This window comes from Sinohyriopsis cumingii, chromosome 5 (genome assembly GCF_028554795.1).
Source record: "Sinohyriopsis cumingii isolate HCF-2022 chromosome 5, ASM2855479v2, whole genome shotgun sequence".
Taxonomy (NCBI): Eukaryota; Metazoa; Mollusca; class Bivalvia; order Unionida; family Unionidae; genus Sinohyriopsis; species Sinohyriopsis cumingii.
This window is the reverse complement of record NC_142965.1, coordinates 92,429,534-92,453,602: the sequence shown is the minus strand read 5'-3', so window position 1 is coordinate 92,453,602 and position 24,069 is coordinate 92,429,534. Positions and strand designations below refer to the sequence as shown.

The following is a 24,069-nucleotide window of genomic DNA, read 5'->3' as shown; positions in this document are numbered from 1 at the left end:
ACGTATCATATAGTTACGTATGATACTGGAAAATATCATATGGGTATATTAATCTTAAGAGGAGCAACATTGGCTCAGTGGTTAGCGTCTCAGACCTGCGACCGAAAGGATGCAGGTTCAACCCCTGCCATCGGATCAAATCCTCGACCTTATTGGAAAATAATGAGATAACAAGTACATTCTACAAAGACATGGAACCTATTACCTCCACTGAAACGTACGAAATGATCATCTAAATTTGCAACAAGTGATCAGGAGAAGTGCGACCTGTTGAACTCGGAAGTTTGATATGTTACACGTTTAAAAAATTATGATAAACAGTTACCGCATTTTGAAGTTAGAAATGAAACTTTTATTTCTGCCATCATTATATATAAACAAGAAATTATAGATGTAGTAACTAGTCTTGACCTAAACAAAACCGCTGGAACCAATCCAATAAGTAATAAACTTGTACAAGTATAGTTGAAGAAATGTATGTTCCATTGCAAATACATTTAAATAAATCACTCCCAGCCAGCGTGTTCCTAACACAGTGCAAGCTAGCGTATGACATACCGATGTATAAGAAAGGAGATAAAACACTACCGTCTAAATGCAGACTAATTGTTGACTTCAGCTAAATTATATACACTATTCATAAGTCCAACCTTAGAATATACTTCTGGAGTCTGGGATAATTGTTCTATTGAAGATTCGGAAAGATCAGAATAAAGGGGGGAAAATCAGATGGAAGATGCACGGATCGTTCCAGATCTATACCCATTAATTCTTCTAGATAGTCTCTTTATGCGGAAACTGCTTGGTTTGCACAACGAAGGAAAAGGAAGAGATTATGCATTATGTATTCGATTATAAATACTCAAGTACCTAACTATTTAAACGAACTTCTTCCACAAAGGAGATATGAGGCATCTAATTATCGTCTACGTTACTCTCAAAGTATCACACCAATCTCAACCAAACTTTATATTTTCACACGACCTTTTACCATATACGATTCGTCTTTAGAACTCTCTGCCTGATGATATCCGAAATCCTCCAAATCTTTCTATTTTTAAGAAACGTTTCTCTAATTTAACTAACGGGTCATCACACAAGCAGAAAGACATCTTATTGTAGGTGAGTAGTCACGTCACTTTTCAATGATAAATCTAGACTTAACCAAGAAGTGTATTGAAAGGTAGAGCGAAAGAGCTGGGATCTTTGGCATTAGGTAAGGGGCAATAGACAAAGTGTTCAACTTCTTCATTATCATAAGCACATGCACACGTGAAAGAGTTAACTAAATTCACCATGTAAAGGTCGGATTTCAGGAGACTACCTGCTTGTCTAAGTTTAGTATGTAGGATATTAAGGTGACATTTGTCAGTAGCGTAATTTTAGCGTGATGACCCGTTAGTTGAATTAGAAAAACGTTTCTTAAAAACAGAAAGATTTGGAGGATGAGAAACCTATAAACTAATATCAAATGTGTTAACATCGGTGGTTCTTTACAATTGGCATGACTTATTTGGTTATATACAAACCATCAAAAAACGGCAAGGGTAGAAGCGGGTAGCAAAGATATGAAGATCGGTAAGTCGCAAGCAATACCGAGACAAAAAAGGCAACTTTCAAGGTAGCATTTTCACACATTTATATTGACACGGGTCGTTTTAGACTAATGAGAAACCAATGACTGGATATCAAATAGGTCCAAATCTTTGTAGCTTTTTTTACAATTAACATGACATATTTAGCCTTATAGAAAACGATCATGTTGCACGGATATAGGCGCACGGACAGAGAAATGAAGATGTACTTAATAAGATACATACACATAATTTTTACTGTTTTATTGCTTAAGTATATGCTTCATATCACTAGTATCAGCATCGAGGTATGTGATACCATCGCAAAACAGCAATACTAGAGGCACGTAACAAGGATATGAAGATTGGTAATGGTAAAGTCGCAAAGGATACTGGGTAAAATATATAAACTTTTCTAGGTTGCATTTTCACACATTTCTGTAGGCATAGATCAATTTAGACTGATGAGAAACCTACCAAATAATACCAGATTTGTCAAAATCTGTGTGTGCTTACGATTGGTATGACTTATTCGACTCTAAGATAAACGTTCGTGTTGTAAAGATCTAGGAGCACTAACATTCAAATGATTATCATCGAATTATATGGTACCATCTCAAAGCGGCAAGGGTAGAGGCACGTAGGTAGAATATAGAATATGATGATCCGTTGATGATCCGTAATATCGCAAGCGACACCAAGTAAAAAATATCAACTTTTTTACTTGCATTTTCACACATTTATATATTTCACAGATCAATTTAGACTGATGAGAAACCTATCAATTGATATCAAATTCGTCTAAATCGCGTTTTTAAAAAATTACTAATGTTATAACTTATTTGCCTATATGGAAAACGCTCATTGAGGAAGACATTGAGCGGACATACAGACACACAAAGATGTACTTTATAAGATGCATACACATATTATATATTGTTGTATAGCTTTCCTTATATGTTTGAGATCTATAACATTAAAATTGAAATATGTGGTACCGTGGCAAACTGCAATGGTAGAGGCACGTATAAGTCGCAACCGATATCGAGTCAAAAATACAAACTATTTTATTTTCATTTTCACACATTTCTGTTGGCACATATCGATTTAGACTGACGAGAAACCTAACAATTGATATCAAATTTTGCTAAATCGGTGTTTATTACTATTGTAATGACTTATTCACCTGTTTGTTAAACGATCGTATAGAAGACATTAGGAGAAAAGACAGACAAATGAAGACGTACTTAATAAGATACACACACATATTATTTACTGTTGTACAGCTTTAATTATATTCTTCAAATTTATAGTATTAGTATCGTACCAAGGATATGAAGATCGGTAATGTCGCACCCGATATTCAGTAAAAAGAACAATCTTTTTTATTTTGCATTTTCACACATGTCTATTGGCAGAGATCGACTTAGAATCATGAGAAACGTATCAATTGATATCAAACTTGTCAACATCGTTGGTTGTTTGCGATTGGTATGACTTATTCGCCTATATGGAAAATATTCGGTTAGGAAGGCACTAAACGCAAGGACGTACAAATGAAGACGTACTTCATAAGACGCATACACATTATTTACCGTTGAACAGCTTTTATTATATGTGTCAGGTTTATAGAATTAGCATCGAAAAAATGTGATACGATCGCAAAACGGGAATGGCAGATGGACGTAGCAAGGATACGATGACCGGTAACGTTGCAAGCGATACTGAGTGAAAAATACCAACTTTTCTATTTTGCATTTTCACCCATTTATATTGGCACAGATCTATTTAGACTGATAAAAATTTATCAACTGATATCAAACGTGTCAAAATCGTTCTTTGCGATTGGTATGACTTATTCGCCCATATGGAAAACTTTCGTATAGGTCAGATGTAGGCACACGGAAAGACAGATAAAGACGTGCTTAATAAGATACATACACATATTTTATAATTATGTACAGCTTTAATTCTATGCTTCAGATCTATAGTATTAGCATGGACGTATGTGCTACCATCGCAGAACGGGAACGGTATATGAACGTAGCAAGGATATGAAGATCAGTAAAGTCAAACCCAATATTCAGTAAAAAGTACACTTTTTTGTATTCTGCATGTTCACACATGTCTGTTGGCACAGATCGAGTTTGACAGATGAGAAACCTATATATTAATATGAAATTTGTCAAAATCGGTGTTTATTTACTATTGGTATGACTTATTCGTGTATATCGAAACCGTTCGTAGAGGAAGGCATTGGGCGCACGAACATACATTATGAAGACGTACTTAATAAGAAGATACATAAACATATTATTTACTGTTGTACAGCTTTAATTATATGCTTCAAATCTATAGTATTAGCATCCAAGTAGGTGCTACCATCCCTAAACGGGAAGGATGGAAGCATCAAGGATACGAAGATCGGTAAAATCGCAAGCGACAATGAGTCGCAAATAGCAACTTTTTTATTATTCATTTTCACACATTTTTTTTAATTATTTTTTTTTTTTTTTTTTTTTTGCACAGATCGATTTAAACTGATGAGAAACCTATAAATTGATATCATATATGTCGAAATCGGTGGTTGTTTACGATTGGTACAACTTATTTACCTATATGGAACATGTTCGTGTAGGAAGGCATTTTGGCGCACGGAAAGACAAATGAAGACGTATTTAATAAGATATATAAACATGTTATGCTGTTGTTTAGTTTTAATTTTATGCTTCAAATCAGTAGTCAGCATCGAAGTATGTTGTAAACTCCCCCTCCCCTTAGTATGCAACTGCAAGCACACTTTGTCAAATGCTAAAAGGCACTAACTTTCTTGAAAATTATAATAATCAAAAAAAATTCCGGATTCGTATATTATAACGTTATAATGCGCTTTCATTTTCCGTCAGGTGGGTCTCCAGGTCGAGTTGTTATGAACAACAGGAAACAGTATCGTACATTCTTTGCTAAGCGATCGCTCAGGTGGTGCAGTGTCTGTACAGAGCGTCCGCCTTGGATGCGAGAGGTCGCGGATTCAAACCCCTGCCGAACCACACTAAAGATATAAAAATGGTACTAGCAGCTGCCTCTTTTGGCGCCCATCATTAAGATATTGGTGTGAGGATAATGTGATTGGGTGGGACAAAATGCTGTATGTTTGTGGCATGATGCCACATTGCTAGACATCATTATAAACTGTCACAATGCAGACATGGTAGCGATATGATTGCATTTTTTTTTAAAGCTACGTTAAAAATTACACACACACACACACACACACTTTGCTTAGTTATTTGCTATTTGAAGAGATGGAATATTGTTCATATTTCAACCGCTTTTTATTAATGATCATCGATGTGACCAACATATACGATAATAATACTCCCGATGATGATGATGATGGTTGTTGTTCTGATTTCTGTATTACTACTGCTCCATGGGTATATTATATATCGAACTTGAAAACAGAAGCACTACCAGCAATAAAGCAGCTTTGAAAACAAATCGCACTTAATCGATATCAATATATATTGACATCAAAATGAACGTCAAATGCTCTGTGCAACTGTATCGAAATGAACTATTACATGCTGGGTTTTTTTTCTTTTTTTTTTGGGACAGTTTTAGACCGAAAAAAGTAGTACTTCAAGGCTCTGTCTATGGTATAAATATGTTCATGTACACTTTTCCATTGTAACTTTAAGTGTATAGACTGCAAATACGATGAAGCACAAATCGAGGACGTCGAGTGTTAGCATTGGAACAATGTTACTACTTCGGTCGAGAAGGATAACGACCTATATATGTATTCCTGCCCACTACCATGTAGGATGTATCAAACTGTATATTACTCAAGCGCTCTTTGTCGAGCGTGCTGGTGTGTGTGTACAAAAACAAATGGAATATAATAACTTTAACTGAAATATATACAATTAAATTCTATATAAAAGTGATGCGGCACCTGGGAGTAAAGCAAAAATGGAAGAAACAAATTTCCGGATCGCTACTATCAACAGCAATGGGATAGACAAAGCGAAAGCAGACAAAGTAGCCAAAGAAACAAACTTTGGTGTAATAATGATACAAGAAACACACTATAGAATTAAGCCAGAGTTCGAAATTTTAGTAGAAGACAAACTTAACGCAATAAAGATACGCAACAATTTTGCAAATAATGATATTAGAGTTGGTTGCAACAATAATATTTTTAAAAAGCTGGGAAAGGTTTGAGGAGGGGGGAATTTTTTAAGGGACGGTTGCTACGTGTTAAAATGTTTAATTGGCATATTATAAATGTGTACATGCCAGCTAATAGAAATAAGAAACTAATTTTAAAGAAAACTTATACACCTACCTACAACAATATTCGATGGAAAATCTAATCATAGGGGGAGATTTCAACTGGGTAACTATAAATTAAACCAGTCTAGCAGGATTGATAAATTTTACGGAAATTTTTATGATCCATTAATATATATTAATACTGCAATAACCAACCAAAAGCTATCAGACCATTTCATGCTCACTATTGACCTAAAAATGAAAAAAATAGAAAAATGTGGGTCAGGACTATGGAAACTAAATAATAAGATTTTAAATGACAAAGAATATGTCGAAATAATAATTAAAAAAAGAAATTGAAACCGTCAAAAATGAAGAAAATATTAATATAATAATTGATTGGGATGTTTTAAAAAACAAAATAAAAGGAATAAATATTCAGTACTCAAATAGAGGGCGGAAAAACCCCAGAAAAAAAAGACAAACACGAACTCAAATTAGAACTAAGCAAAACAACAAACGACGATGGAGAAAGAAAAAAAAAACCGATTGACAGACAAAATTAAAATCGTTGAAGAAGACGAAAATCAGGGGAGAATAATAAGGGCGGGAAAATTTACAAAGATCTACAACGAGGCAAAAAACGTATATAAGCGAGAAGAATTTAGAAAAGGGGGTGATACAATTTTAAACAATATCAAAATAAACAATGTAACCCATACTGTAAAAGAAGATATCCTAAATAATATTTCCAAATATTATAAAGAACTATACACCACACACCACACAGAACATATACTTCAGCACAATCGACAGCTACTTAAAAAATGTCGACTGTGAGATGACATCAGCAGTACATAGAGACCAATGTGATGATGTCATCTCAGATGAAGAAATCACAAAAAGTATATCAACACTCACAAAAGTCACCAGGGAAAGATGGACTCATCGTGGAATTCTACCAAAAGTTCCACGGTGAACTGACGCCGATCTTAAACGCTTTGTATAATAATATAGTTTTAAGTAAAAATAAAATGACTAAATCTATGAGGGAGGGAGTTATCACAATTATATACAAAGGGAAAGGGAATAGAGACGAGATTAAAAACTGGAGGCCTATATCACTTTTAAACACGGACTATAAGATTTTAAGTGGGATTTTAACAAATACAGTAAAGGGTAGGATAAACAAGATAATTAATGTAAATCAAACTTGTGGGGGAGGGATATACAAAACAATATTTTAAACATTAAAACTATAATTAACTACATAAATGAAACTGGTATGATGAGTGCTATGGTACTCTTCGACCAGGAGAAAGCTTTCGACTGATTTGAACAAAACTGTATAAAGAATGTTTTTAAAAAATTTGGTTTCGGACCCAATTTCCAAAATGGACCAAAATCCTACACACTGGGATAATTAAACGGGAAATGCACGAAAGAATTTGAAATACAACGATCAGTGATACAAGGATGTCCACTATCAATGCTAGAATACGTAATGGCAATATAAATCCTACGTCACACGATAAGAAACAACCCAGATGTGCAAGCAGGGGCGTATTAACCATTAAGCAGACTAAGCACGTGCATAGGACACCAGGGCCAAAGGGGGCACCACAAAGTTGAGAAAAGGGTGAAAAGAATGAAAGAATAAAGAATGAAGATTTGTAAAAAAAACTGATACAACTAGTGCAAATTGATCATGATGTTCTGTTTCTTGATCATGGTACACCCTAGGGTTATCTTCTCAGGTGTACGTGGAAAAGAGGGGCGCGCCAAGATTTGTCAGTGCTTAGGGCACCAGTGAGCCTTAATCCGCCCCTGATTATACAAGGCATACAAATACCAAACCTAAAAAAGAATTAAAAAATGCTCTAACATGCATATGATTGCAACATCTTTAGAAGAGAGGGGAAATGCTATAAGCGTCGGGTTCCAAAATAAACCACAACAAGCACGAAATCTTAAAAATAGTTAACTGGAGGGGCAACCACCCTGGATTATCGCCCCCCCCCACACACACACACACTTACTGAGAGACACTGTAAAGGCTCTAGGGGTTTACTTTGGTAATAAAAAAAAGAAGCTGTAGAAAATTATGAACATATTATCAATAAAATAAGAGAAAATGTGAAAATCTGGCCATGGCGCCATTACCTATCATGGAGCGGGCCCAAGTGGCCAAGACTTATTTATACTCAAATATTAACTACATAATTAAATCCATAGATATGGATAATACAATTTTAAACAAAACAGACAACGAAATAATAGATTATATATGGAATCATAAAATGCATCATGTAAAAAAAGAGACATTATATAGGGCCAAAAGTAGAGGGGGCTTGGGGTTGCCGAGCCCTCTACTACTATAATTAACTAACATAATCAATAGATTAAAAAAAAAAATGCACTCAGACCCGGCTACAGCGTGAGAAGCACCGTACATCTACTGGTTCGGCTTCACCTTGAGAAACCGACCAGAGATATACAAAAATAACAAATTAATATAAAAAAATCGAAGTGCCACGCAAACATATGAGAACTAATTTTAAAATATAGAGACAAAACAGATTTATGCAAAATTTAATAAGTAAAAGTCACGCTTGGATTAGGGAGGAGGTAACCAAAAATATAAAATGTAGAGTAGAGCAGGACAACTGAGGGTGTAAATTGGACAAAAAAATTGGAAAAATTGGGGAAAATAAGATCTGTCAAAACACAAAGTATAATTTTTAAATACCTGCACAACACCTGGCTAACAGGCGAAGAAACAATCAAACATCGTATGCTGAGGATAATGCCGAAATGCCCTTTATGTAAAACAGCGAACTTCACCAAACTACATACGATTGTCCAATGTGATAAAACTAAACATAATAGGATAAAGTTAATAATGAAAATTTGCAAAAAATATAAGTATAACAAAAATAACATTTTATTCATAGATTTAGACTACGAAAACAAAATCGTTCTAAAATGTATAGACTATATAGTAACTACGATGATATCCTGTGGACAGGTGATAAAGATTTTTAAATAAGATACGTGGTAAAAATAAGAATATTAACCACAACAAGAACTCAGTACGTCTTACGACGAATAGATAATTACCGTCAGGTTGATATAACGCAATTGATGTTGGAATTGGGGGAGAGAGGGGGAGGGAAGAATAGGTATTACAGACCGAAGGGTCGCGTAGCGCAATTGCGAGCTGATGCCATACCCATACCCCCTCCTCGCACCCCACAACAACCATATTTCAAAGAAAATTTCAAATTCTATTTCAAATATTTCAAAGAAACCCATATAACTTTTTTTTTTTTAAAAGAGAAAAGGGAAGAAAGGAAGAAAGAAAAAAATAAAAGAATTTTGTAATTTAATTTTTTTTCTTCTTTCTCTGAAAGAAAATTCTAAAGACATATATAGGAAGGGATACAGGGAAAATATAAGGGGGAAGTAAATGGCGATGACATCATGGGGCTAAGTCACAGGGCTCAGTGAAGTGCATAGGCCCATCATGAGTCTTTGAAAACACCCAATGTAGAACATAAACAGACAAAATAAAGACACAAATACATACTGTATAACACTTAGTTTAAAACCCTACTAACTTCTCCCGCACTGCATGGTTGACCACTATAGAATAATGTGGTCTCATAAATACGTTTGGATCTTTCAATAAAGCATAATCAGATAAACTAAATAAAGGAGGCCTAACGCGACCCAGGAAAAACACATAGAGAATAAAGAAGCGTGAACCTTGGATCGAGCGTAACCTACCTATCAACATCTTTAAAGACTATCATGAGGAACGACACATATTATCACTCGAATAATAAAATAGGAAATTATTTTTTTTAAACAAAATCTAAATAGTACACCATTCCATCGTCAAAATTAGAAAACCATAAAACAAATTAAAAGATACAATATAACATCATAAAGGAAGAAATACAACTGGGAAAGATATTTGATCTATACTTGCTGTCTCAAACATAAAGAAAATATAGCATACACACAATATAACACCATTACATATAGCAAACACTGAGACCTAGGCGACATATAGCAAAGGTTACAAAACATTTCAAGGGAATGAACTTCGAGCAAGGTGAGGGAAACCAGACTCGGACGAACAACCCTTTAGATAACACTATGGAAACATAAATACCCCATCAAAAATTCTAAAAACTAAATTTTTTATATAAAATTTTGTTTTAATAAAACGTAGAACACATTTGAGGGGGAAATACACAAATATAAAATACTTTTTATTTTTTTTGGGAAATGGGGGCATCTGTCCGTTGCCCCCCCCCAAAAAAAAAAAGTGTGTGTGTGTGTGTGTGTGTGTGTGTTATTATACCCATTACATTACTTGCAAAATATATATGGTGCTGACATTTTTGGCAAGAGGGAGACCTACCGATATTCTGCATATAATTATTTTAATGTTTTTCAGAGCGAGAGTATTGGGGCCTGATCTGTTCAATATATTTCTCAACTGATACAGCAGGTATAATCAGAAGCGTAGCTGGGGGGGGGGGGGGAAGGGGAGTACATATGTCCTCGGGCGCCAAGGTACAGGGGCGCCAAAATGAGGCTTACAACGTTACATTATAATAAGTAAACAAGGGTAATATTCAAAAATGTGATTAAACGGGGAGGGGGCTGGGGCGCCAATTTTATAGTTCGTCCCCGGGCGCAAAATATCATAGCTACGCCTCTGGGTATAATAGAGACCCGCCCCCCCCCCCCCCCCCCGAGTTTGCCACAGAGCGCTCGTGTAATATACGGTTTAATACAAAATACATGATTGTGGGCAGGAATATACAAAATTTGGTCGATATACATGATCGTTGGTATCTATTCAAACGAGGGCCATGAAATACATTAGCAAATTCCTACAGTATTTTAAGGCAGGCGATTACGAATTATTTAAACCACGTTTTTCATCTGTCACAGATTTTATAATCATTTTGAAGTGGCTGCTTTATCTCGAGGAAAACGAGCGGTAAGTGTTATACAAAACAAAATCTTAATAGCAATTTGATCACTTTTGCGTCATTTGACAGTAAGAATAGTAATAAATAGAGGATAATTTCTTTTCCTACGTTAGGCCTAATACCTGGTATGTTTTTTAGTGTGGTACACACACAAAAAACAACCCCAAAACAACACTAACAACATTTTAAAAAACCCACAAAAACGAGTGCCGTGCCGAAGCCACGGGCTAAAATGCTTTATTATCATTTTTTTTTATTTATAGCATCAATCACAAATTGAAATATATACAGTATTAGCGTTGGAAAAGAAAGTTTTCTTTTTGTTATATTTTTTTTTCTCACCCTAGCGAAACACTTTCTGCAAATGACCTTAATAAAGAAAAATAATAAATTAACCTAAACCACTTTGAATGTCGACCGTATCTTTTATTTACACGGCATCATGCGCGGAAGAAAATACCAACTGAACCGGGATTTCAGACAGCAGATGAATTGAAGTTGATTCATTGAACATCATTAGCAATTGTACAATCAAACAGATGCAACAATGAAAAGTGGAACTATGAAAAATCGAGAATGTTAGATTTGCGAAGGATTTATTCCGAATCATTGTCTGCTAATAGAGAATTCATGTCAGTTGCTGTGTCGGCGATGCCCACACAGCGCGCCGTCCAAATGTGAAGTTGCGTTTTGCTGACAGACATAACACTGTGCCATAATTTATCTGATGGCATGTAAAGAAGCTGCTTAAATTATAGTATTTAAAAGTTTCTTCATTTTGTAAGAGCTCAAGAAATTAATTCTGGTTTGAAAGACAAGATGACGGTAAAACTCAGAAGACGTAGCTGTACAGTACCGTTGGTGTTGGAGACATCATAATAAAGGTAACTGCGTTAACTTCGCTTTTTGTTTGGTAATTTGTTGGATATTATCTTTTGCTGATCTTCTTTGAGCTTGGAGTAAATTTTACATTCTGAACATTTTTATTTGCACTTATCTGCTTAATATGTATTGCTGGGATATCATATAGAATATGAAGTCAGTATAATGGTACTATATTACATATTTGAATGATAAAAGACTGGTAAATGATATAATGATAAACTACAAAATAAATAATTTGCCCAATATCCCAAATATGTTAATTAAAACAAACATTGAATGTAAATTCAGATATAATGAGCAGTTGTAAGAAGTAAGAAATAACATTTTATCCATTGAACCTGTTATGTGTTATCATCATCAGTTTTAAAATAAACACATGGAGACAAGTTTGCTTAAATTCTAAAATTAACACACACACACACACACACATATGGTATTTTAATCTAATACAGAAATGGTGACATTGATATATGCAGACCAATAGTTTTTTTCTTCTACAGATATAAATTAAAAAGCCTAATTCTGAGAGTTTCACCTACAACATTCATGATGGGAAAGGGCCACTAATTAAGAGCTGACATATGTGGAAGAAAAATACCATCCATGTTGAAAAGGGCTAGAGGTAATGTGAGAAAACATAATTTATCAATCTTATTTAACATTATTGTTGATATTTTATCTCAACTGGTCAAAAGGCTAAGTGGGTTTATGTAATGGTCCAGAGTGTGTTATTTATTTCACATCCCCTTCTGTCTTTCAACAGTAAGAAATTAGCTACTTTGGAGTCCATAGTTCTGATCAATTTGTTTATATAAAACTTGGTTTTGGGCTTAAATCAACATCTTGGATAAATCTAATAATGAGGAAAATCCAAGTATATACATGTGATCATGTATAAGATTAGTTGAGTTTTTTAACCAGCCTAAAAGCCATACTTCCACAATATAGGCTAAAATCATTAAGTTGTCCTTGAAGTTTGATGAGTGTTAACCATTAATAATAATAAGGTGATCTTTCATCTGAGTATGTTACCACCGCATGCAATATTTATACATGTAGTGCAGTTTTTACTAAACGTAGAATACATGCTTATATAAATGAGATCTAGATTGAAGAAGTGAAGATGCATACAAATACATGAGGTTATAACCACTACTGCTGATTCAAGTTTGATCATGCTTGGCCATTGGGCTTATAGAGTCAAGTTTCACAATGATGCTTATTATGAGTGTGATAAAGGTATGGTAGTGAAGTGACCTTGCATCTGATTGGCAGAGTTTCTTATGATTTGCACAACAGTGTTTATGATCCAATTTAGATCTGACTTGTTTAATTATTTGCTTGTATGTCTGAGGCTATAAGCAAAATCTATGCATATAATGTGGTGGTTCTACATCTCACTAGCCATTCTTGCTACTGCTCTTAAAACTATTTCTCATTAATTTCATCAGACTTGGTGAATAGATTTATCTCATCAAGATATAGCAAAAGAGCAATTTTGTAAAAAAAATATTCATTCATATTAAACTCAAATTCTGCATCTGATTGGTTGACCTTGCAAATACTATAAGGGCTCTATTTCTGACAAAAAGATTATTTTGATTTAATGTAGCAGAAATGCTTATATGATCAAAACATTGAACATATTTGATGACAAATAAGAAATAGTTTTTCATGCAAATTTGATAAACATTGATAAATCAGTTCATATCATTAAAAGCTTGGAAGAGTTTGATTACATGCGAGACCATCACATATTAATCATTCTTTATTTAGAGAATTATTTTTGTCAGGATTTAGTAAAATATGTAAAATCAATATGGACTGGTTTTGTTATGTACAGCAACACTAGTTGTTTACTGAGTACTGAGGGAATTGGAGTAAGGCAAGGGTACATTGCAGTAGGTAACCTGGTTGACTTGATAACAGGATTTTAACACAAACATTTTTATCAGGAGTCTAGCATACTAACCATTGATTCACTGCAGATCCTGCCCCCATTAGTTACCTTTTAATACATAAAGCATTTGGGTTTTTTATGTCACAAATCCCATAGGGATTAAAATTAACATCATAGGTCTCACTGGATAGTTTCGTATTTTGACATCCCTCTAATTTTTAAGGTAGAAGGCATGAACCTAATTATCACAAGCCTAGCATTTATAAATTTACACATAAGCTAAATCTATAATGTGGTTCAGATTTACTTTGAGTTAGGCATGGAAATAGGTTGGCTTGTTGGTGACTGCCTGTCACAGTTAGATGAGCATTGGAGATCATATGCGTAACTTAGTCTGCAAATGAGCTGCCGACTTTTATTTGTGTCTGCTACAGAGGTAAATATAAAAAAATCATGATGGTAGAGGGGTGATGAAAAGTATGCTAATTTGTTATAGTACTAGTGAACTTTATTCATGCATAAGGCACATACTGATTCTTTTAGTTGCCTTGTCACAGAAAAATATTGAAAATAGCTATTTCTAGTAAAAAATTAATGTAAAATGTACCTGCATCCTTTGACCCTACCAGAACCAAACTAAAAGCTCAAATTTGTGCAGCTGCTTTTGCTCATCACAAACATAATTGGGAGTATAACTGCTAACCCTACCCTCTAGCACACATTTCATTCATTCATTGGATTAAAGTCACGTGCACCTTTCGGTATGTGCGACTGTTTAGTTTGTACACGTTTGTGTACTTTTTGAATTTAGCGATTAACTTATACAATGCCCCCAAGCAAGCAAGCCGAAGCCCAGGTGCCCCAAAAGGTCCCGCCCAGGCTCTCGTCGCTGCAACCTTCTCCATCGTTGTACTCCATTGGTGGTCTGTTTCTGCATCTTGCATCTCCTTCCTCTCTCATTTCAGGCAGTAACCGAAGCACACCAGCAGCAGTATTATTAAATTTTTGTTGCAATCAATGCCCAGTTCCCTATATTTATTGGGCTATTCCTGTACTATCTTGCCAAACATGTGATTGTCACATACGCTTCAGATATTCCTGAGTTGTGAATTTTCCTATCTTTTGTAAGGTCTATTAAATTTTGTGTACTTTGCGTACTTGAATTTTCCGGAAATTTTTTCACATCTAGTAGGCTTTTAGTAGCCCTTTATTTTGTTTTGGAGATCTCAATTTGGTTAAGTATTTCGTACGTGTGGCTTTAAACCAATCAGTGTGTTTCAGGGCCAGTAAGTTGTTGGTCAAAAGAGGGCTTTCGTGGGTCAGAATGAAAGCCCTATGTGGTAAAATTTGTTTGTAAAAAAGAAAAAAAAAAAGAAAAGAAAAGAAAAAAAAGGTGGGTAGGGAGTGTGTATGCTATATTTGTGTGATGGCTATAGACATTTTTGTTCGTTTTTCTGCTTTTCCCACATATCCCGACAACACACATTCACGCTCACTTTCTCATTCACACTTATAAGTAGATGTGGGGGGGGGTGGCCTTATTTATTTTGTTTGATTTCGGGAAGGCAATTCTTTTCATACTGGGGGGTGGGGGTGGTTTGATTATTTGAGGCATACTCTTTTCATTGTTTCTGCCTTCATTCCCCAAGGTCTGCAAGTGTCCTGTTCTTTCTTCTTTTACTGCCTTAGGACGTTTAACTTCATTCTGTGCCTTTTCCTGCTCTTCTTTATTTCAGCTCTTTCTGCCTTATCCCGTGTCCGTTTCTGTTTTGGTCTTCTCGTCCTTTTGATACTGCCATGTTCGCCGTGAGATGTTTTCTTCGAGGGAGGTGGTTTGATTGCCTTTGTTTCCCTTCGCTTTGACCACTTGGCTATTTACCTGTTATTTTTGTTTAGCTTAGCTATTTGTGATTTATTTTAATGTATATTTTTTTTATTTTTATTTTTTTATATTTTTTTTTTTTTGAATCTACTAGCATGCCATTATAATTCCAAAACAGTGATTTTGTAATATTCGTCCTTATCTGGTTTTTATTGTTCGGGTTATGAGCGGCGGTGTCAGTCTGTGAACCCACTAGCCCGAGCTGGCCGTCACAATTCCCAAACAGTGATTTGTAATATTTTGATTGGTTTTTTTCTTTTTTGGTTCGATCTTTTAGGTTTATTGGTTTTAATTTCTTTACATGGTCTCTCTTTATACCCAACCCTTCATTCGGTTTAGATTTGTCCCCTTTTGCCTATTTTGTTAATGAATGTCATGATGTTATTATAGGTCATTCCTATGTTATTGTTTTTTGCCACAAGTAACTCCGGGTATGTCCACCATTCTCCTATTTGTTCCTGTTGAGATTTTAGTTCGGCCCTTTCCTGGTTGTATTTGGGGCATATATTTATTAAGTGTGCGATTGTTTCTGGAGTTGGGCAGTAGGGGCAGTTTTCGGTTGGTCCCCTTTTTATGTGTTTCCCTGCGCATCCTGCCAATAGTGTTTTACCTGTTCTTATTCTATTTATTATTGTTATATCGTATGGATTTTTGAAGGTCGGACTTTCGACTTTTCTACTTACTTTTTTCATCATCGTGTGTATTAGACTGTTTGCATCCGATTTTTCCCATAGCTCTTGCCACATGTCATTGATCTTGTCCCATGTTATTGATTTCAGTGACGCTGTATGCTATATTTTGGGCTTTTGGTTCGTTTGTGGCGTTTTTTGCTTCTGCATCTGCTTTGTCATTGCCTGGGATTATGGATGTGAGAGGGTATCCATACGAATTCAACGTGTTTGTTGTTTTTTTCAATCTCTTTAAGTAGCGATCTTGCATGATTAATCATATTAGGTCTGCTCTTGGATTGGTCCGTTGCTAACGATTGTAGTACACTGTAAGAGTCGCTTAGAATGACTGCCTTAGTTGTGGGGTATGTTTTGACGTATGTTAATGCCATTAGTATTGCCATGAATTCTACCGTGTATATAGCGCATTGGTCTGGGAGTCTTTTTCCAACGGTGACATCTAATTTTGGGATCACTATCCCTGCTGCAGTTTTATTTGGATTTTTGGTTTCTGATCCATCTGCGAAGATTTGCGTGTATGTCTCGTATTTGTTGTCAATGTACGTTAGTATTGATGCTCTTAGTCCTATCGGGTCATTTTGTTTTTGTCCTAGTTTATGTAAGCTAAGATCTATTTGTGGTGTGGGACAGGTCCACGGGGGGTCTGGGTAGTACCTTATTTTTTCTGGGTTGATATTTGCGATTTGAAATTTCCTTTTTAATTCTATAATTATTTTCCCACTAGGTATTTTTTTATTTTTTCCTTTTGTATCGAATGGTTTGTCGCATGCTAAGAGGGCTTGTAGCGTGAGGTGGTTGGGTTGGTGTATTGATATTCGAGTCGAGTATCGCAGCATCAATTCCTTCCGCCTTAGGTCTAGCGGGGGTTCTCCTACTATTATTAAGATATCTTGTGTGGGGGTACCATTTAGGACGCCGGTGCATACCCTTAGCGCTTTTGATTGGACTGTGTCTAGTTTCTTTAGTAACGTGGCGTTCGCTGCTCCATATACCTGGCAACCGTAGTCCAATTTTGCTCTTATAAGTGCTCTATATAGGGTAACGAGTGTTTTTTGATCAACCCCCCAATTCACCCCTCTGAGGTTTCTGTGGAGGTTGATGTCTCGTTTGCACTTCGTTACGAGTTCTTGGATATGAGCTGCCCACGTGAGTTCGTGGTCGAATACCATACCTAGGAGTGTCGCTTGTTTTTCGAATTTGATGGGTACCCCCTTTAGGGTTAACTTTGGAGTGGGTGGGGGGTGGCCACCTCCCGGATTGGAAACTATGCCTACTGTTTTTAGAGGTGACAATTTAAATCCCCATTTATCTGTCCAATTTCCTATATCGTTTAGTCCTTTTTGTAAGTGCTTGGTCGTTTCTCTGCTGGCCGGGTTGCCAGTTTTCCATACGGCGCTGTCATCGGCGAATTGGGATAAGTCAAGGTGGTTGGGTTTTACCGCTGTTTCCAGGTCGTTTATCATTATATTAAATAAAGTTGGGCTGATTACGCTTCATTGTGGCGTGCCATTTTCCAGTTTGTATCGTTCGGAGTAGTCTTGTCCTAGTCTGACTTGTATCTTTCTATCGGTTAGGAAGTTAGCAATAAATTTGTATATATTGCCAGTTATTCCGTATGGTTTAAGTTTACTTATCAGTCCCTTAGTCCACATTAGATCATATGCTTTTTCCATGTCTAAGAAGATGGCTGTAACATATCTGGATTTTTAAAATTTTTCTCTAGATGCTAATTTGACAGCGGTTTCTAGTCTCATGAGTTGGTCTATTGTGCTTCGGTAGTTGCGAAACCCGCTCTGTGTATTAGCTAGTAGTCCTTTGCTTTCTAAATGGTATTTCAGCCTGTTGTTTACCATAATTTCCATTATTTTACATATATTGTCTGTTAGTGATATGGGCCTGTATGATTTTATATCGCTTGAGGGTTTTCCAGGCTTAAGAATCGGGACCACTACTGCCTTTTTCCATCTTATAGGTATGGTACCGGTTTCCCATATTTTATTAATGAGGTTAAGTGCAATTGTGACAAGTTTTTTGGGTAGGTTCTTGTACATTTCATACCCCAAAGTGTCCTCCCCGGGGGATGTGGTCTTTTTGCCGGCGAGGGCCTTTCTCCATTCGGCTTCTGTAAACGGAAGGTTTAGTGGGCCGTCATTATTTCCTGCTTCCTTTATGTTGTCAGAGTTGCTTTCCTCAAATTGCCTTTTATGATTTTTAAACTTATCCTCTAAGTTGGTATTGCTACACATGTTGGCGAAATAGTTTGCGAATAATTCTGCCTTATGTTTGTTGTTTTGTCCAGGTATGTTGGGGGTTATTGATTTAGTTTTGCCTCTCATTTTTTTAATTCTTTGCCACACCTCCTTCGATTTTGTGTTAATATCTAGTTTTGAGCAGAATTCTCTCCATGAGTTTTGTTTAGCTATCATAATAGTTTGTTTGGCAGTTTTTTCCTTTTCCTTGTAGTAGTTAAAGTCCCTATTATTTTTAGTTCTTTTGAATTTGTTTAGAGCTCTTTTTTTCTCTTTAATTGCTATTTTACATTCATTATTCCACCAGGGCACCGTGGGTTTGGGTGCTACTCCTTTAGTTTTAGGAATTGTTTCTTGGGCCATTGTGTTAATGGTTTCTATTAATTTGTCATTAAAGGTGTCAATGTCCCGGTGATATATGGTTTCTGGGTTGATTGAGTCACCTATCTGTTTGAACCTAATCCAGTTGGCCTGTTCGTATTTCCATCTTGGTGTGAAGGACGCTTTATTTTGAGGTATTCTAATTTGTATTTCTATATTTATAAGGTAATGGTCACTTCCCATAGGGTCGCTTTCATCAACTTGCCAATCAGAAATGCCTGCTAATCTTGGTGTGCATAGAGATAGGTCTATTGCTGATGTGTGGCCTGTTCTGTCATCTATCCGGGTGTGCATTCCGTTGTTTAGAAAAACTAAGTTGCATTTTTGTGCCCATTTTTCTACAATTTTTCCTTTAATGTCCGTCTTTTGACTCCCCCATAGTTCATTGTGCGCATTGAAGTCCCCGCATATTACCACCCATTCTCCACAGTCTTTAATCATTTTGATTGTTTCGTCTGCACTTAAATTGCGCTGCTCATTTGTTTCATAGAGGTTAACGATTAGTACCTGCTTAGTTTGAGCGGTTATTTTGACTATCTGTATTTCGAAGTCATTGGGCGGTCTACTATCTGTTAATTTATGCATTTCTGATGTAATTCCATCTCTAACAAAGGTTGCTAACCCCCCTCCTCTTGCTGTGGGGGATCGATGCTTTAGGTATTTGGTGTTGTAGCCTATGATGTTTGGGATACGTGAGGTATCATTTAGGTGGGTGTCCTGTATGCATATAACATCTGGTTTTCTTTCCTGTTCAAGTATTTTGTTATTTAGTTGGTCAGCGTGGGCCCTAAGGCCGCGTGCATTCCATTGCCATATTTTGATTTCTGCTCTGGAATCCATCTCTAGTGCAAAAAGTCTTAATAGTTTGTTTAATTTACTGTTGTTTTCATTTTATGCGTGTTTCCTACCAGTGAGGGTGCTACCTATTTATTTTGTTTTTGGTATCCTGATTTTTGTTTTGGCCTGCTTATAGTTTACCCCATGGGAGATCATATATTCGACTATTAGGGCTTCTCTAAGAGCCCTGGGGCATTCTGCGTGGTTTGGTTTGTGGTTACCACTACAGTTAGCGCAGTGCTGATTGGTGGCGCTACATGTTTTCCGGTCTGGGTGGTGAAGACCACATTGATTGCACCGGAATAGGTTTCCGCAACTCTTAGAGTAATGCCCCCAATTTTTGCAGTTGCCACAGAACCGTGGTTTGTTTTTGAAAGCAAAAATTTTTTTAGCCTCGAGTTTTTCGGCTATTTTGATAGTTTCTGGGGTGGCGCCCTTAAAAAAGAGTACCACTGCAGTGCTATCCTTTCCCCTTCTTGTGTTTAGGCGGATTGCTTTCTCTACTTCCTGTCCTTTACTCCTTATGTAGTCTACTATTTCATTGGTTTTATTTTGAGTTGATACGTATATGACTCCTTTGTTGTGTGTTTTTGGGGGGTTTGGGTCTATGTGTTGTTTTGTTCTGTTGTGTCTAGTGACCTGAACATTTATTTGGCCTATTCTTTCAATTTCCATATATTTGGCAATCTGTTGTTCAGTGGTGCATTTGATTATCAGCAAGTCGTCTCTAGTGCTTTTAAGCGTGAATTCTCCTTGGTGATGTTTGTTCAATTGCCATGCTATGGTTTTAAAGGCTAACTTCGTTATTTTGGAATTTACTCCCTTGATGAAGAGAGTCAGTTCAGCGGGGTGTTTCTTGTTTTGGATATTTTGCAGACTGGTCTTTTTTCCCCTGGTGTTTTTCTCTTTAGCTGACTTTGTTTCGTTGTCCATAACCGGCTTGCTGGGTCTTGTATTGACAGTTAGTGTGTTCCTTATTCTTTCTAACTGGTATTTGGGATTTGGTTTTCCTATTATTCTTACCTTTTGTTGAGTCGTGTGTGACTGCTTTATTTGTGGTAGGGTGAGGGCGTTCTGTTTCATCTAGTAGGTTCTCAGTTTGAGTCCCCTGGCTGCTAGTGTTTTTAACCAGCGTGGTCTGGGTTGTTTTTGTGCTTGTTGAGTATTGTTCCTCAGTTTGGGTACTCATGTCGGATGTAGTTTTGCGGTTACTCGGTAGATTGTCCACATTCTCGTTTACGCTTGGTGACAGGTAGAGTCTACTCATCGAGTCAGTTGGGGTCGAGTTGAAAATTGGCGTTAAGAACTGTATCTGTCGTTTTTCTCTTGGGGGGATGAGACTGCTTCGGAGTAAGTTTGCCTTAGTTTATCTGCCTTTAGGTTGACCAGGCAGCTGAGATAACTATTTGATGATGTGACATTAATTTTGTTGTTATCCATCTTGAGTTTCTTTATTTGATGTAAGGTATATATGACGGGATATTTCTTTATCTGTCTTAACTATACTTTATTCTACTTAGTACTATGAAAAAGCAACAGCTGTAAGGGGATATGCAAATAGCTTTTATTCTGATTTGTGTAATTAATTATTATATTACTATTATCCAATTTAAACTTATTGAAAATTATTTTCTAGCCAAATGGTCAAAGTAAAAGGTTTTACTTACCCCGATCCAATTTTCTTTTTAAGATCTTTAGAGTTTTTAAATACAGCCTTCTAATTATACAAGTTTCATTACATTGGTCAATAATTAGTCACATGTGATGACACTTGTAACTAATCAAACCACAGCAACTGAGAGCAGACTAAGCACTGATATTTATATGGTACAGTGGCAATATACAGTCTGTCTGCTGCAACACATGAAACAAACTGGACAAATCTGAAAGCCTTGAATTTGACTTTATTTATCTGTATGGTAGAACAGAACCTGAGTTGAAAAGCTTTTAAAGAAAGACCTTGATATCAAACCTAATAATAACTGCAGGAGTTATATTATGGATAATTAACCATTCTCTCAGTTTCAAACTGGGCATTCCATCCCATGGGGTTCTAAATGTAAACCAAGTGTAACTGATATCCTAATGAACTGTAAAGACCATAGCAGCACAACAGCAGGGGACCAGGTATGTCCAGATCCAGAAATCACAGACCAGTTTCAAACTGATGATGAACCACATAAAAATTACACATCTGCTAGAACTTATGTTATGAAGATAACTTAAATTGCATTATTATTAATCCTCCTCCTCACATTCATCATAATTGAGATGCATCATATATGTTTTATTGTAAAATAGTTTATGCAACATAATTCAGTGAAGACCTTTGCTGCCAATTTACCAGTGAACCATTTGTTTCAATGAACATATTTTATGTTGTAACAAGGAGCATCATTTAAACATTATGATACACTTATCATACCTGTATATGAAATCTTAATACTAACACTTATACTTGCAATACTACTACTAATAAAAACACCTGCATTGATAATTTGATTATGTTCAATTGGACTTGTATCTAAATGATCACCAGCTGTATGAAAAGACATATTTTAATATATAGATATTGGATGGAATACTAGTTACCACAATTGAATAGTCATATGATAAATGATATATTATTTTAAACAATTTATATTTGCAGTGAAACATACTTTTACATTATTTTCACTTAAATTTCATTTATAGAGCAGTATACTCTGCATTCATTAAATTACTGAAATGGTTATAATACAACAACAAATACTGCAACTTCCAGAATCACAAAAATCAAAAGATATAAACAAAAACTTCCCTACATGTATCAACAGTTGTCACTTAATAGACAGAACTCTGAAGATTTAGAATAGGATGTTAACAAATTAGGTATTCAAGTTAAAAAGAAAAAAATACCAAGTAAGCTTACTACCAAAAAATCAAACAATAACAGTGAATTTTAGTACATTCCCAGGAAACAGAATATATGATTTTTCTTAACTTGATCTGATACATCTTAAATCTATAGAAAATGATTCATATTGTATGACTAAAATATTATGTAAACAAAAATTCCATCACTTTTTTCAGATGCAACATGCATACCCCAACCCATCCTTCTTGATCATAAAGTATACCAGCATTCCACTATAAGATGGGGAGCTGTAGTGGCTCAGTGGTTAGCTTTCTGGACCTGTGAAATAAGGTAGGTTCAAATTCTACCATCAGACCAACCTGGGTTAGCTACCATGGTGTGTCCTTGGGCAAGGCACTATACTTAAAGTGCCTTGGCACTAAATAACTTACTTGTGTTGGTTTACCATAAAAGGCCAAACCAAACACAAAAAAACAACAACTTTAAAATATGAGTTTTGTCAATACTAAGTAATTGAAAATCATACTGAAGAAATGTTTTTGTTAATACAGATTAATGGATCTAAAAAATCTTTTTCTTCTGCAGGAGTTTAAAATGTTAAATTAAAAAGGTCATGGTACACATTGCCTTGTTCGTACACATCAGGCTCCGTAACCCATATCCAACTAAAAATTTTAGTAGAGTCTGAATAAAACATATTTTAATCTGGATGATAATATTCTTTCTCCATTCATATATTACACCACCAAGATTGATCCAAATAAGATTACATTTTACTATAACACTGAGGATGAGTATGCCTCTTAACAACTTACAAATGTGGAGAGAATGGAGTTAAACTGAACTTTGATTTCTTTTCAACCATAGCACAAGATGATCATTTATTATGAAAAAACCTGAATAAAGTTGGAGTTCATAACCATGACAGTCTTGATACAATATAAATTCAATATATTATTGTTGTCTTGAGGTATAGTTCTGTATATTACAATCTCACACAAGATCAGGGTATATTTTAGTACCATACAGTTAATTCGGGATTGTATTAATACCTATTCTGGTGAATGAACATTAAATAAGATTTACTATTTTGGAACCAGTTGCAATAAAGTTTACTAAACAAGAGAAAATATGACTTTACTATAATATCTAAAATGTAAAATCTGCAAACAGAATACTTGCTTGACTTTACACTTCAACTATATCATAATATTTATTTGAAATGAATTTATACAAATGGCATTAAATTGGGTTTCAGGCTGGTAATGACAATGGTAGTAGTGAATAGGGACGGTCTAGGGACTAGGGAACTTCCATGTTAAAAAGGGTATATCCACTCTGGGGACTATGTAATTTAACATGGGAGAAAAAAAAAAATATCCATTCTAGGGACAAGGGGAATTTAACATGGGAGAAAAAAAAAAAACTATTCACTCTAGGGACAAGGGAAATTGAACATGGGGAATAAATCGTGGGACTGTCTTGGGACTAGGGGAAATGGAACAGGGTCGGGACCCTATTTTAA

General features: G+C 35.6%; 1 long non-coding RNA gene across 1 annotated transcript; it reads left to right on the top strand.

Annotated features, from left to right (window-relative positions):
• Window positions 1–11,356: 11,356 nt before the first annotated feature.
• Window positions 11,357–22,874, top strand: LOC149799765 (uncharacterized). Its single transcript, XR_016421234.1, has 3 exons — window positions 11,357–11,748; window positions 12,250–12,371; window positions 22,760–22,874. It is a non-coding gene; the product is annotated as an uncharacterized LOC149799765 (long non-coding RNA).
• Window positions 22,875–24,069: the final 1,195 nt, after the last annotated feature.